Raw genomic sequence first — 15,652 nt, 5'->3', positions numbered from 1 at the left:
TAATCTATAATTAGGATGTTAGTTTTCAATTACTGAACGTGTAATAGATGATTATCAGGACAAGAATGGTTGTTAAGAATTACTACTTTTTAAGAATTACTACTTATCCTTACAAAAATCAACAACCCTTAAAATGCTATAAAAACTAAACTTTCAAAGAAGAAGGAAATATGTGACACAGGAGACGTACTTTCAAGATTTCATAAAAGTTCAGTATCACAGATAAATGTCTGGGAATTTTCTTAATACAAAATATCGAAAATCTATAAAAATGACAGTTTCTCAAAGGAATGGCAACGTTTATATGGTCAGAAGTCATAGTATCAAAATCTAGAAACGCGAAACAGATCGATTGAGGTGTAATGCTCAGAATTTCAACAGCAATAACCACTTAGAGGGCCCCATTCAAGGTGGCACACACAGCCCTCATCGTCTCAAGCAGCCATTATCTGCAAACCGCATCCGTCGCTTCATTAGTGGCGGCCGGCGACAGGTGGTGGAGACCGGCAAACCGGGACCAGCAGCCGGGCCGCGCTGGGCTGGCGCTGGCGCTGGCTGTGAATGGGAGCCGCCCAGCCGCCGCCTCCGCCGCCCCCGCCACCTCCGCCATTGCGCGTAGTAAAACCCTTTCTGGAGCCGGCGCCGATCAATACCGCCCCCTGATTTGGAAGTCGCGCGGCGGCGGGACGCCCGAGGCGCTCCCGCTACGTCAGCGCGGTCGAGGGGTTGGGGGAGGGGGGGGGGAGGGATGCTCGGCGGGCGGCACGGCACCGTCCAATGGGCGCGCGCCTCCCCTCCACCGACCGCGGGTTTCATTCAGAACGAGTGGGTGGCTGGCTGGGCGCGCTCCTATAAATAGAGCGTCGCTACCGGCCGCCAACCTGTGTGCGCCTACTCGTCGCTCCTAGCGTCCAGCTTCCGCCTGCGCCTAGCCGTTCAGCTGTTCTCTCCTCTGCGGCACGACTGCCTGATCCCCTGAGGTGAGTTCCCTTACCGCAAAACCATCGCTTCATCTCCCACCATCCATGGAATAACAATGCGTAAATATACCTGTGCTTCACTAATTCGCCCACAGTTACTGCATAAGCCGACCAGCCGACGCCTGCTACATTCGTCTGCTGTTCGACCGAGGTCATCTTACTGTGATACCTGTGTAAAGGCCTAGTTCGTTGCAGAGCCGTGAGTAACCACTTAAATTCTGCTTGCCACGAATTTTCTCACGCAATTTTCTCACAGTATTTCTCTTGTCTTCTACCTTCTCAGTCAACCACAGAAGCACATTTTACAACTCTTGTAACTTATGCATTGCCAGATATATGCAGCACTAGGTAGTGTCTTGTGTGTATGTACATGTGTGTAACTTGTCTTTAAGTCCCCTACAGCACGAAGCTTGAATGGGAGGCGGGCCGTTGGCTCCACTTGTGAATGGGAAATGGCGAGCTAGTCACAGCTGGTGACACTCTCGCCTGTTTGAAAGTAGCTATGGGGAACGGATTTGCTGTCACAGCCGCTCACATTTTCTGCAAAGTGTCCCACCGTGTTTTTCAAAACGGTTAAAGTGATAAATTTTCGGAGCATCTGCAAACAATGGCATGTTTGGTGCCAAGAAATTGTAGTACTCGTGTGAATGACAGATGTTCGCAGTTCACAACATGACATGTTTTAGTAATACAGTGCCACTAGAGCACAGTTTTGTTGCCAGGATTGCGTACATTTGTTGAAAATTGTCTTTGAAATTGAGACAAGTGATAGGTTTCGGAGCATTTGCTAACAATGGCCCATATAACGCCAAGAAATTATCGTATTCGCGTATACGTGTTTACAGTTCACAATATTACGCCCAGTTTTAGTGACACAGTGGCGCTGTTCTTGCGATATGAACGCGTAAAGTACTTCAACGCGTGTTATAAAGTGTCACGTAGTATTTTCTATTTCTTGTAGCAGAAAGTGATATTTGAGACCAAATCGCGTGGGGTGGCCTGTGTGGTTTGGAAATAAGATTTTTGCATTTACTCGAAATGGTCGTACATCATTGTACTTCATTTCTAGTATAAACTCTTGCCCCTCCTTATACACTAGTTGCGTCTAGCATCTCAACTATTTAATAGTCAGCTACCTCGTATAAATTTTTCCAGTTATTTGTTATTTCTTCTGACTGTGACCTTTTGGTTAGCAGATGCTTAACATGAAGATTAGTCATAAATAAAGTACATGTTTATTGACTGGGTGGGAAGGTTACTGTTTCGCTATGTTGACACAGACTGTCAACGGAATCAAGGAGTGCAATGCCAGTTGTAGTTCAGTCATGGCCAATCGAGTTTTAAGCAATTAAATTCGCTTTCCCGACTAATTGTATTACGAGTTATCTGGCATGTCAAAAGACACATTTGAGTTGTCACGACAACACTCCGTCAATGGTGAGGACGGACACTTGGCATAATTCCCGTAAATCAGGCATAATATTTAGATATGAAGCTGCTGGAATACCAGTGTGAATTGATGCTTGTGGTCTGATGACGCTAATGCTTTACCAGAGCGATAAGCACAGCAAGCAACATTAAGTCGTGAAGATTACTACTTCATTGACACACAGAGCCACTCATGCCGAACAGTTTCCCGCCCACATTGGGCGACGTGAAGAAACGCTCCGTTTCCGGGGTGCATGGCTTTTCTGGCACCGCACCAGGATGACAGCACTTCACCACGACAGCACCTGCGTGTGCCTGGCACCGTCCCAGACCACCGACTGCACCACTCCACGCCACCACCCGCACCTCGCACCTCGCCTCACTGGCACCACACTTTTTTTCTCTTGCCTTCTCACCTGCACCCTTTTTATCACATCTGTTTACCTTTTCTCGATGTGTCACAACGTTTTCTCTCGCACAGCAGAGCACAGCACGTCGCTAGCAGGAGCTGCGGTTCCACACGCAAGCAATTTCTGAAACACTCATATATCTACAGTTGTACGGCAGCAGAGATATTACAAAATCTTAGCTGGAGTCAAATAATCTTTTGCTTGGGCTTGCGATAAAGCGATCAGACACGACTGATAGAGCACTTGTGGGAAAAGACATCCTGATAGTTCATAACACTCCACATTAGACGTCTGATATCAACAAATATGACTTTTTTATATGAGTACGGAATTAATCCACGCACATGAAATGTGAGTCCAAATGTACAGAACACTTTGCACATACTTCTATGCACAATCATTATAAATCTCAAAATAACGAGAAAGTGAATACTCATATTCATGTATATTTTGGGCTGGTAGTGCTTGCAATATTTTCTACCTTAAAATAGTAACGAAATCTACGAAACTGAACCTTTGTCAGTAGGTGACTTCCCACACTGCGTAAATTTTTATTGAAACTTATTCTGAACGAGTAACGTCTGCTGTGAAGGATCACTTCGTTTTGCAATTAAACTGAATCAATGCCAAGGATTTTAGAAAGCTATGATTGTAGTCATACAAGTGTATGAAGATCATAAATGTTTTCGTGACTGCTGGTGTTCTGTTACTATCAAAACTGATTGAAAAATAATGTGATCTATTATGGCAGTTGTTGGTGCTTCGATACGACACACAGAAAACTGTACCCCTTACATCGCTTTCTTACAATCGATCTATACTGGTGGAATCTAAATATGTATGAATAAAAATTAAATATAAAATATAAATAAAAGTATAAAATAATTACGCAAAGATAGTATTTTTTGCCTGTTGTTATTCTATTACTATCATAACTGATGGGAAGCTAATTTTATTAATTATATTAGCTGTTGTGCGTCGAAACGGCTCTCAGAAAACCATACCCATTAAATCGATTTTTTCAATTGATCTGTACTGGTAGAATCTAAAATTTGTAGTTTTTTACACTCTTGTTGGATCCTTGACGATGAGCCTGGTATTATTTAAGAAGATTCGATAATTCATAATGAAACCTGGTCAGTTACATTCGGAATTATGTTAGAATTGTGTCAGTGATAAATTTTGATATATATATCCTTACACACTGCTCCACATCAGAGAATAAACTTCCAGTGAATAAACGTTCCGACAGTTAAAAACAAAAAAGAAACTATTTGGGTATTAAACAGGGATATATCGTGAAACTTTTCCACACTGTTTTTTTACCTTATTCCTGTGAACCATAAAGAAAGTCACTTAGGAATTTTGGAGAACTATTAGCAGTTTTGCAGGGCATACGAGATTAAATTATTGGTGCAGGTTCTGGATATTTTCTTGACAAGGAACAGGAAATGCTCAGTTGCTTAGGAAAACGTTGCATTGATATTAGCTGAAACATGCTAAAATATTTGGCAATCGACTACCAGTTTTCTATTACTACTGTGTTATTATTAAATAGTTCTCATTTACTGTAGTAAAATTCTTTTAAATATGCAACTTGACCAAATACGATAGAATGGGTACCGTCTCTTCACTATTTCTGTGTCACGTTGGTCCCATTTCCACGTCACCCTCGCATATAGAGGCTAGAACTATTCCCCTACATAACACCTACCTTTCGATAACGAGTAACGTACCAACTCACAAATTTCTCTCAAAGTATATTGTATCGTTAATGAAATATGTCATACTGAAGGAAAGTGGATCGATTCGCGTGCATTTTCTTCTACAATGGACAACGCTCAACCAAGGTAATCAGACGCATGTATTACTGTGTTAATGAAGGTTGACAAGTGCAGCTAGATGCCCGGTAAAAATGGGAAAAGAAAGTTGCTTGAGACATTTCTTCACTCCATCTAACAGTGTTATTGCCTTAGGGCTGATCAGGTTTGAAATACTTAGCAAATAAGCCTAAACAGGGGTTTCCTTAGGCAACTTAAATCTCTCCAGACATACACCGAAGGGGTGTATTCAACATGAGTTGCTGATACTTTTGTAACCCCAACAACTGTCCGATACTGAAAAATAAGTTTTCCTTCTTTCTTTGGTTGAGACAGTTTTTGAGTCATAGGCCTTATAACAGATTTGTCGCTTTATCCCTTTTATTCACATCTGCCTTATTGATGAGCATCTGTTATCATGCTAAATTTGACTACACAGATCCACAGTTAATACTGACCACACCGTTTATTGGCAAGACTGGTGAGACCCTATAGGGCAGCCGCGCGCCTTAGCACACCGCTTGTGGTATTCGAGGAGGCGCACTGGCACTGGGTCGAATCGGTCTGGCGGATTAACAACGAGGACCGGTCTACCGGCCTGCCTGGATTTGTATCTTAGGCGGTTTCGTACATCCGACTAGGTGAACACTGGGCTGATTCCCTCGTCCCATCTGAGTTTTAGGATTCACAAACATTTCCAAAACATTCTCACACTTTCTCTTGGAACAAAACTATATGCAGAAAGATGGGGTACAGAAATTCAATACTAGGGTCGAAGGGCGACAGGACGGCCATCTGGCCACCCTTTCAAATGGTTCAAATGGCTCTGAGCACTATGGGACTTAACATCTGAGGTCATCAGTCCCCTAGAACTTCGAACTACTTAAACCTAACTAACCTAAGGACATCACACACATTCATGGCCGAGGCAGGATTCGAACCTGCGACCGTAGCGGTCGCGCGGTTCCAGACAGAAGCGCCTAGAACCGCTCGGCCACCAGCGGCCGGCGGCCACCCTTTACCATTAACATTGTGAAATACTGATTGGCATACCAAATCTGAGACGACACGAGCTAAGGAGAAGAAAAAGAAGAGGAACGACTGGCTAGACTGGTTTCGACACTCACGCCATTCTCAAATGGTTCAAATGGCTCTGAGCACTGTGGGACTCAACTGCTGAGGTCATTAGTCCCCTAGAACTTAGAACTAGTTAAACCTAACTAACCTAAGGACATCACAAACATCCATGCCCGAGGCAGGATTCGAACCTGCGACCGTAGTGGTCTTGCGGTTCCAGACTGCAGCGCCTTTAACCGCACGGCCACTTCGGCCGGCTCACGCCATTCTCAGCAGCCCATATTATCTCTTAGCCAATGGCTATGTCAGTATTTGATAAAAACATACATCTTCTCAGGCATCTTAGTATAGTCCCCTAAAAAATGGTTCAAATGGCTCCAAGCTCTATGGGACTTAACATGTGAGGCCATCAGTCCCATAGACTTAGAACTACTTAAACCTAACTAACCTAAAGACATCAAACACATCCATGCCCGAGGCAGGATTCGAACCTGCTACTGTAGCAGCCACGTGATTCCCGACTGAAGCGCCTAGAACCGCTCGGCCACAGTGGCCGGCTACAGTCCTCTAGTACGAATCCTATGTAGTACATACTTCATAATAACGCAGCCATCGGCTAAGGAGTGATGTGGGCTGTCGAGAATGGCGTACGTATCTTCCAGTTCAGCCAATAATTAATATACAGGGAGTTAAAAAAAGCATTCCATACTTCGAGATGTGGTAGCATGGACCAAAACAGAATAAAATGCCCAGTAAGCACAATTCTCGAAAATGCGTACTTTACGAGGTATAAGCATTTGTTCAGTAGAACAGATACGTTCCAAGATAGCGAAAATGAACAAGTGCTCATACCTCTTAAGGTATGCATTTTAGAGCCCTTGTTTAAAGAACGATTTTATCTTTTGGTCCGTACTACCACACCTCGAAATATGGAATACTTATTCTTAACACCCTGTAAATGAGCAGTGAATGCTAACTTCTGTTATGTGTCAGTTTGTTTCTATGTTCTGATTTTAGTTTCACTGTTTCGTCTCTACCGCATCAAAATCATCTAAAATTGGTTTTATACATTTCGATCATTGTCTCTCTCTACTATTTTCCCCTCCAATGTCCCTTGAGGAGACATGTTAACAATCCCTTTGATATCGTTGCAGTTGATCCAATTCCCCACTAAACTGTTCTTCATTCTGTTAACTTACTACCACGCACTTATTTCCGCATCTACCATTTTTAGTATCTTTTCGTTTCTCGCTTCATATGTCAGTTTGTAACAATCGTCGATAGCATCATATTCCACCTGCTTTGATGTTCTTGTTTGGTTCCCGATGGTCTACTTTCCGGTTCCAAAATATACGAGAGGGGTTCAATAACTAAAGCAACACATTTATTTTATCGTCAATTACGGTTCAAAAATTCAGAATTTATTAAGGGACGTCGTGGAATATTTTGGCTCCAGACCTTATCGTTTCATGAAGTTCCGATAGGTGACGCCGCTATAGATAACTTTCTAATTGACGTCTGTAACGGAGGTGCGTTTCAGGCAGAGAGCTGTCGTTGACTTTCTTCTGGCATATATTCATATGTGCTTCCAGAATGTCTATGGAGATCTGCAAGTGAACAAAAGCAGGGTAAGTCGTTGGGTGAGACGTCTGTTATCATACTAACAAGGTCGTGCAAACCTGTCCGACATTCCGCATACCGGCCGGCCGAACACAACTGTGATTCCTGCAGTGATGGAAAGTGTGGACACCCTCACGCGAGGTGATCGGCGAATCACAGTCCAACATCTCGCTGCACAACTGGACGTCTCTGATGACAGTGCTGACTCATTCGTCCACTACTTGAGGTACTCAGAGGCGTATGTCCGCTGGGTTCTCCGCCACCTAACATAAGACTTCCACTTGTTTGGCCCAACGAAGGATACAATTTGCGGGAAGTAGCAAGTAGGCGATGGGGAGGCCATAGATGCAGCAAGTCGTTTGCTGCGACACCGGCCATAGAGTGGTATTAAACAGGTATACAGACCCCCTCAATAAGTTGGTGTAAGGCCGTCATAGTGAACGGACATTATTTTGAAAAACAGCTTTTAGAGCCAAACGAATGGAGAATAATATGGTGTATTGGAATCCAGATAAAAAACAACCTGTTTTCAGAAAAAAAGTGTTGCACTACTTACTAAACGCCCCTCGTTCATTTTTAGGAATACCTTTTCATTTGCATATGAATATGTAATATCACAAGAACTCTTTTATTGAAGCAAGATACCTTTCCTGGGTGAATCCACTTCTGATACCACCCTCACTACGGCCATCATGTGTATTTACGTGCTGGCCGGAGTGGCCGAGCGATTCTAGGCGCTACAGTGTGGAACCGTGCGACCGCTACGGTTGCAGGTTCGAATCCTGCCTCGGGCATGGATGTGTCTGATGTACTTAGGTTAGTTAGGTTTAAGTAGTTCTAAGTTCTGGGGGACTGATGACCTCAGAAGTTAAGTACCATAGAGCTCAGAGCCATTTGAACCATTTTGTATGTGCGCTTTCTAGCAAGGAGAATAGCTTAACAACTTTCACAACTACGTCGTTTCAAATTTTGATATTAAACAAGTCGCTTTTCTCTTACGTGATGTTCCTCATCACTGTCGTCTTTGCTTTATTTGTCCGTAAGTCGTATTTATTGCAAAGGTAGCTCTTCTAAGCCTTTTTTATGTCCATCCAGAAGGGTTTACATGGCTACGAACCTTAGCATTGGTGTCTGTTTCATTTCCTTTCATAACTTACTTTTTCCGCTTCCTCGACTGCTTCTTGATCAATAAAAGGAAGGAAAATCAGAGTTTAACGTCCGGTTCACTACGAGGTCATTAGAGACGGAGCACTAGCTCGGATTGCTTTGTTAAGGACGGGGAAGGAATCCATATCCTTTTAAAGGACCCATCCTGGCATTTGCCTTGAGCGATTTAGGAAAATTACGGGAAACGTAGATCTGGATGGCTAAGGGCGGATTTTAACTGCTGTCATTCAGAATGTGAGTCCTGCGTGATACCACAAGCGCCATGTCGCTCGGTAAAGTGGACAAGAGTGTTAATAACATGAAAACCTGCTTACGTCGTATTTGTTTTCCTTTTCCTCCCAATTTTATTACTCACAGTTGGGTTCACATATGTTATAGAGTTTTCACTATAACCTACATAATCGTCTTGAGAGATTCATCAACTGCATTGATACGTAAGATAATTCTGATTAATTGATTCGTCTCAGTTGCATTGGTTTCATTACATGTTTCTATCATTCAGAGTCATCCTCAGACCTGAAACGAAAGTAAAACTAAATATGTACCATCTAATGTTTTACAAGAAGTAGAAAAGAAAATATTTCAGATAAATGCAGAATTTACTTAAGTAGCTGTGTGAACAGCTTATCCACCCTGTCTAACAGAGTACTGTGTTTTTCATTTTGGGTAAGTGTTTTAAACAGATATATTTTTGAGGTAGGGTAGAGCTGAGGTGAATGGAAGATGGAGTGAGACTGATTTGGGGAGGGGAAAGGAAACAGGATGGGGTGGTGGGAATGTCATGAGTTTAACAAGAGAAGTCCTGCTAAAACTACAGAACGTACAATTGTGTTACAATTCTCGTTAAGATATTAACAGTATTGAACAATGGATATGAAAATTTAAACGATATAAAATAGTAAAATTATAAAGTAGAGTGAGCGGAATTGAGAGGGAGAAAAGAAGGCAAGGGAGGAGGAGGAGTGGATAGTGTCAGGAAAGCTTTGTATTTAGTGAGAGAGGGTCTTATACCAAAATTACAAAAAGTAAGTTACGTAAAAAACCTTCTGTCGAAATACCAAAATGGATTCGTAAAACGGTAAAAGGGGGATAAAACAGAAGAATATAAAAGTGGAAATAAAGTAAGGAAAGTTGAATTAGTATCTTGAGAATTCTTAAAGTATAAAACCGTAAATTCTTATTCTCGAAGTAATAAAAACAAAAACTGTATAAAGCTGCTGCTTAGGTAAATCCTACATTCACGTATACTTCTTTCCTTTTCTAATTATTGTAAAATGTTAGATGGTACATATTTATTTTTTCTTTGTTTTATATCTGAAGATGATCCTGAGTGATCGAAACATATAATCTAGTTAAAAATGTTAACCTGAGACGGAAAAATAATAGAGAATTGTCTTAAGGAAAATATTAGATGGTATATATTCAGTCTTACTTTGTTTTAGATCTGTAGATGATCCGGAGAGAAAGCTAAGACGGAACAATGAATGAGAATTACCTTAAATGCAGTTTATTCGATTGTCATTACAGCTCAGACCAATTCCAAGGATTGCCGGCACGGTAGCTCAGCGTGTTCAGTAAGAGGGCTTCGTGCTCTCTGTAATAAAAAAAACTGAGTCAAAGTATCAACGATCAACTTGAACGGATGCCTTGTGACGTCCGCCCAGACCAAACGGAACGAACTATATCGAACAAAAAAAAAAAAAAAAAGATACAGAGTAACCAGTCTTAACTGTCACTGAAACTGATAGTTCCGCTAGGGCTGTTGAATACGAGAAATGAACGGAAAATGGGCAACACTGCCCGAGACTGGTCAGTTTGAAATAATAAAAACATTGATAGACAGAAGGAAAATAAGTTTCTTTTCTACAAATGAATATCGCAGGAAACTCCCTGCCAACTAATCTGTCCAGTTTTGGTACTATTTTCTATCTCGGGGAAAGGCTTGTTAACATACGTTCTAGCAATAAAATGTTACTCCCTTTTCGGTACCGCCTTTACTCGAATTGATACGATAAAGTTGACCGGTAAGGTCGACGCATTTGGAACAAGATGTCTGGTCACCGCGGAACGAGCCACAGTTGTGCTGACCTCTTGGCTGTGGGAGAATTAACAACCTGGTCATTGAGGCCTCGAAACACTGGCGGCTCGCCGCAGCCACTTGTTACACGCCAGCGGAACATCGACTGCTCGGTACAGGTGCCCGCGGCCATCCTGCCCGAGAATCGATATTACAGCCCGGCCCGAAGGCAGAAGGCTACAGCAAGTGGGTCACCCGGACGAGCTATCACCTCTCCCGGGAGCTCTCTCCCCCTCCATCACACATTTCACTGCAGCGTAGAGGTCCTAGTGTTCATCGCTCTTCTCCGAATTTCATGACCTTCATGACTTACGAAACAATAACCTGGCAGAACTATCCGTTGTCAATATATTAAAATCTTGTGTAACTGGGTAAAAGCTTTCATTAAAATTGTTTCCTTTCCGGTGGGTCTCTGAAGTTCTCACACAGGTAGCTCTTGCTATACGTCATTAACACCGCTTCTTGTATTGTGTAAAGAATTTACTGCACAGGAACAACCCGTTCTCAATGCAGGTAATACTGTATGAGAATGCAAAGCTTCAGGATATAGAACTTGTCCGTATCATTAATGATCTGCTTAAACGAGAAGATAATGTATAGATTTTAAATACTTTTGGAAAAGGAATCATGATTTAGCACAATAACCTGTATGTCACTTTATTGTAACTACCAGTTTCAGTCAAGTAACACGCAATCCTCAGGCATAGAAAACGACATTAGTTACAGATACAGACGATCGTAACTGTTCGCTACTAGGTCAACTTTGTAGGCAAACTACATCAGTATTATAGGATACGGGAGGGTTCTCGATTTATACATCAGACAATACGTTAATAGTGCGAAAAAATGGCAGAATCAGAATCGGTGAGACAATGAGTATACTCCACTTCTCTCTGACTTCGTTAACTTATTGCCTAACTGACAAATCGGGTATTTTCCTGCTTATTATGATTTTGTCTGTAATGGAAATGAGGTCGTGGTTGTAAAAATCAGTGTTGATATGTCGGCCCAACTACCTATTTACAGCGCAGCGTAAAAAACACTAGAATTCGCGCATTTCTAATATCAAGCATTCATCTTCAGAATAACCCCTCAAGAATCTCTAAAAGAGTCACTTTTACTGACACCTGCAAAAGTGACTGTTTTACAGATTCTTGTAAGGTTATTGTGAAGATGAAGGCTCGATCTTCGAAACGCGTAAATTGTAGTGCTTTTTTACACTGTAAATAGGCAGTTGAGCCGAAAGTTTAAAAGTAATTATTATACGTTTATGTAAAAAACTTACATGAATACAAAAGGTTACATACGTGTCAAGTAATTAATGTCGTGATCGATGCCTCAGTATTTTTATCTGTAACTAACTGTCTTAATACGGATGGTGTGATAAAAAATGATTCTTCAAAAATTATGAACATTGTGTTGGAGATTCCGTCATCCATTTATTGCACGATGAAACAGGGGAATAATAGCGACGTTACGGGTATAAATTAATTCTGCAAGTTTCCATAATCTCAGATACAAGATGGGAGGCATAAGATTCCTTATCATTGTCTACGTTCATGCAATAAAGAGACTCTTGCAATTGTTGACAGAACTTTTGTATGTCAGAGCCAGCCACTATAATTCTAGAGAGTATTTTACAAGATATCAAAGAAAATATAGACGATTCCCTCGCCATGAAGTGTATGGTTGTTAAAACCTAGCTGCACGAGTAAATCCTCATTTGCTGTCATTGAGGTATGTTGCTGATGGAGATGCAACCTGTTCGAGATTCACCATGAATATAGTGGAGCTGGCACATCAAAATGCAAGCGGGTAGTAGAAATTACCTTACATTAACAATAATATACAGTAATGTATGAATGCATGGTCTCGCGCCGATATGAATTAATAAAATCTTTTTTGGCTTCCAGCTTCGTCGGGTGAGGCCATGGGGACAGGGCAGTTATTTACCACTTGAAAACCGCTGAGTAGTGCTCTGCCGAAAGCTCTTGCGATTTTAACCACCTGACGTGACTGGAAGCCCGAGAAGATTTTATTAATAATGTACAGCTTTATTTTATATATACTAGTGCCAATAATGTGGGTGGAGGGGGGAGGAGAGAGAGAGAGAGAAGAGCGGAATATGAAGTTGGGTACCGATAAATTTCCTACTCACCAACTTGATATACGTTCCTTGTGCCTCGTATAGCTCAGTTCAGATCTGCAGACGGCTGAACATTGTTAGGGGTAATTTTTTATATTCAATACCTGAAAAATGTGTACGAGACGAGTGACTAGTTCCTTCACCGATATGTGCCAACATTACATACACTCCTGGAAATTGAAATAAGAACACCGTGAATTCATTGTCCCAGGAAGGGGAAACTTTATTGACACATTCCTGGGGTCAGATACATCACATGATCACACTGACAGAACCACAGGCACATAGACACAGGCAACAGAGCATGCACAATGTCGGCACTAGTACAGTGTATATCCACCTTTCGCAACAATGTAGGCTGCTATTCTCCCATGGAGACGATCGTAGAGATGCTGGATGTAGTCCTGTGGAACGGCTTGCCATGCCATTTCCACCTGGCGCCTCAGTTGGACCAGCGTTCGTGCTGGATGTGCAGACCGCGTGAGACGACGCTTCATCCAGTCCCAAACATGCTCAATGGGGGACAGATCCGGAGATCTTGCTGGCCAGGGTAGTTGACTTAAACCTTCTAGAGCACGTTGGGTGGCACGGGATACATGCGGACGTGCATTGTCCTGTTGGAACAGCAAGTTCCCTTGCCGGTCTAGGAATGGTAGAACGATGGGTTCGATGACGGTTTGGATGTACCGTGCACTATTCAGTGTCCCCTCGACGATCACCAGTGGTGTACGGCCAGTGTAGGAGATCGCTCCCCACACCATGATGCCGGGTGTTGGCCCTATGTGCCTCGGTCGTATGCGGTCCTGATTGTGGCGCTCACCTGCTCGGCGCCAAACACGCATACGACCATCATTGGCACCAAGGCAGAAGCGACTCTCATCGCTGAAGACGACACGTCTCCATTCGTCCCTCCATTCACGCCTATCGCGACACCACTGGAGGCGGGCTGCACGATGTTGGGGCGTGAGCGGAAGACGGCCTAACGGTGTGCGGCACCGTAGCCCAGCTTCATGGAGACGGTTGCGAATGGTCCTCGCCGATACCCCAGGAGCAACAGTGTCCCTAATTTGCTGGGAAGTGGCGGTGCGGTCCCCTACGGCACTGCGTAGGATCCTACGGTCTTGGCGTGCATCCGTGCGTCGCTGCGGTCCGGTCCCAGGTCGACGGGCACGTGCACCTTCCGCCGACCACTGGCGACAACATCGATGTACTGTGGAGACCTCACGCCCCACGTGTTGAGCAATTCGGCGGTACGTCCACCCGGCCTCCCGCATGCCCACTATACGCCCTCGCTCAAAGTCCGTCAACTGCACATACGGTTCATGTCCACGCTGTCGCGGCATGCTACCAGTGTTAAAGACTGCGGTGGAGCTCCGTATGCCACGGCAAACTGGCTGACACTGACGGCGGCGGTGCACAAATGCTGCGCAGCTAGCGCCATTCGACGACCAACACCGCGGTTCCTGGTGTGTCCGCTGTGCCGTGCGGGTGATCATTGCTTGTACAGCCCTCTCGCAGTGTCCGGAGCAAGTATGGTGGGTCTGACACACCGGTGTCAATGTGTTCTTTTTTCCATTTCCAGGAGTGTATGTACAGGTACAAAATAAATACTAGCTGCACTCATAAATGCACATTTGCTTTAAGTGAGTGCCAATGGAACACATAAAGAGGAAAATTGTCTAAAAGAGGCCATCATCCTATGGACGCTCCAGGTTGAAGATACCCGTTTGCTACGACACTGTGTCAGACTGCAGCACATCTTCATCCGACAGGAATCATCGACCCTTCAAAGCTGTTTTTTAACGGACCAAAGTGGTGGTAATCGCTTTAAGAGAGATCAGGACCATACGGCCAATGCTCGAATGCCTCCCACTTCAGTTGACATAACTTCTGCGTTATGACACTTGCGTCATGGGGTCGTGTGTTATCATGAGTCAGAAGCATACCTTGACGCAGTTTTCTCGATTGGTAGTTTTCGACAGTCGTGTTGCCCCATATATATTTTTCATAAGCCGATGGATTTGTATCGGTTTTTGCCCCTCGGCAGCCAAGGAAAGAATAACAGGACGTTGGTCCTGTTTGGACGCTGTCGTTCACCTTTCCGCATTTACCGCACGCATGTCGGAAAGACACGAATGCAGCACTAATCCATCGGTACAAGACGTTGCTTGTATACACGCTACGGAATCGCATTAGATTGCATATACGCTGTAGCAGCGCCCTCAAACGGAAAGTATTTGATCACCCATTACATAAAATGAACCACCCAAGACTGTGTGAAAGAATGTAGAGTGCCTTGGAAGTGACAAGGAATCCAAACAAGGTTACGTGTTCGAGATGTATGAATGAATTAGTAGCATTTTTAGGCTGGTTATGTGTGTTTATTTATTGGGAAGAATGAAAAGCTCATTAGCACTGCATGTGACGGTTAGTGCTTATTAAAAAACCAAAGTTTTTGTGTGGTGGGACATTTAAATCACTGACGAAAAAATTATGTAAATGTTTCGTTGAAGTGTTGTACGAAAGATTACATATTTCCAACTCTCACAGCAATCCATAAAATATATCGTGAAGATCCATCAGCTGTATCGTCCTGAGAAGGCTTTATTTGTGTCTTAGACAAGCCGTACACGATATAAATAACGGACATAACGAAGAGGCATTAGGAAAGCAATTAAAATTCAGTCTAGATTACTTAGCAGCATGTTGGGTGTCTGTGTCAAAACTGAGCTCAGACAAAAAAAAAAAAAAAAGCCAAGGCAGAAAAAATTCATACATTGGTATCTACTTTCGGCTTCTATAGAAAGCTGCTGTCACTCATTTACTTCAAATTAATTCTGATGACACAGTGCTTTCTTGTAATTCTTGTACTGTCGTTGAATGAAATAGTCACTGATGAAACTTCCTATCATTTAGAGAGTGTATAC

At 43.1% G+C, this 15,652-nt stretch overlaps 1 long non-coding RNA gene across 1 annotated transcript in view; it reads left to right on the top strand.

Annotated features, from left to right (window-relative positions):
• The first annotated feature begins 890 nt into the window (after window positions 1-890).
• The window catches only part of LOC126195400 (uncharacterized), a 41,405-nt gene continuing 26,643 nt past the window's right edge, over window positions 891-15,652 (top strand). Inside the window, exons 1-2 of the long non-coding RNA XR_007538601.1 lie at window positions 891-980; window positions 1,076-1,179. This is a non-coding gene — a long non-coding RNA (uncharacterized LOC126195400). The remainder of the gene's footprint in view (window positions 981-1,075; window positions 1,180-15,652) is intronic.

This window comes from Schistocerca nitens, chromosome 7 (genome assembly GCF_023898315.1).
Source record: "Schistocerca nitens isolate TAMUIC-IGC-003100 chromosome 7, iqSchNite1.1, whole genome shotgun sequence".
Classification (NCBI taxonomy): Eukaryota; Metazoa; Arthropoda; class Insecta; order Orthoptera; family Acrididae; genus Schistocerca; species Schistocerca nitens.
Note: the sequence above shows the minus strand (reverse complement) of the source record. Positions and strands in the feature narration are given on the sequence as shown.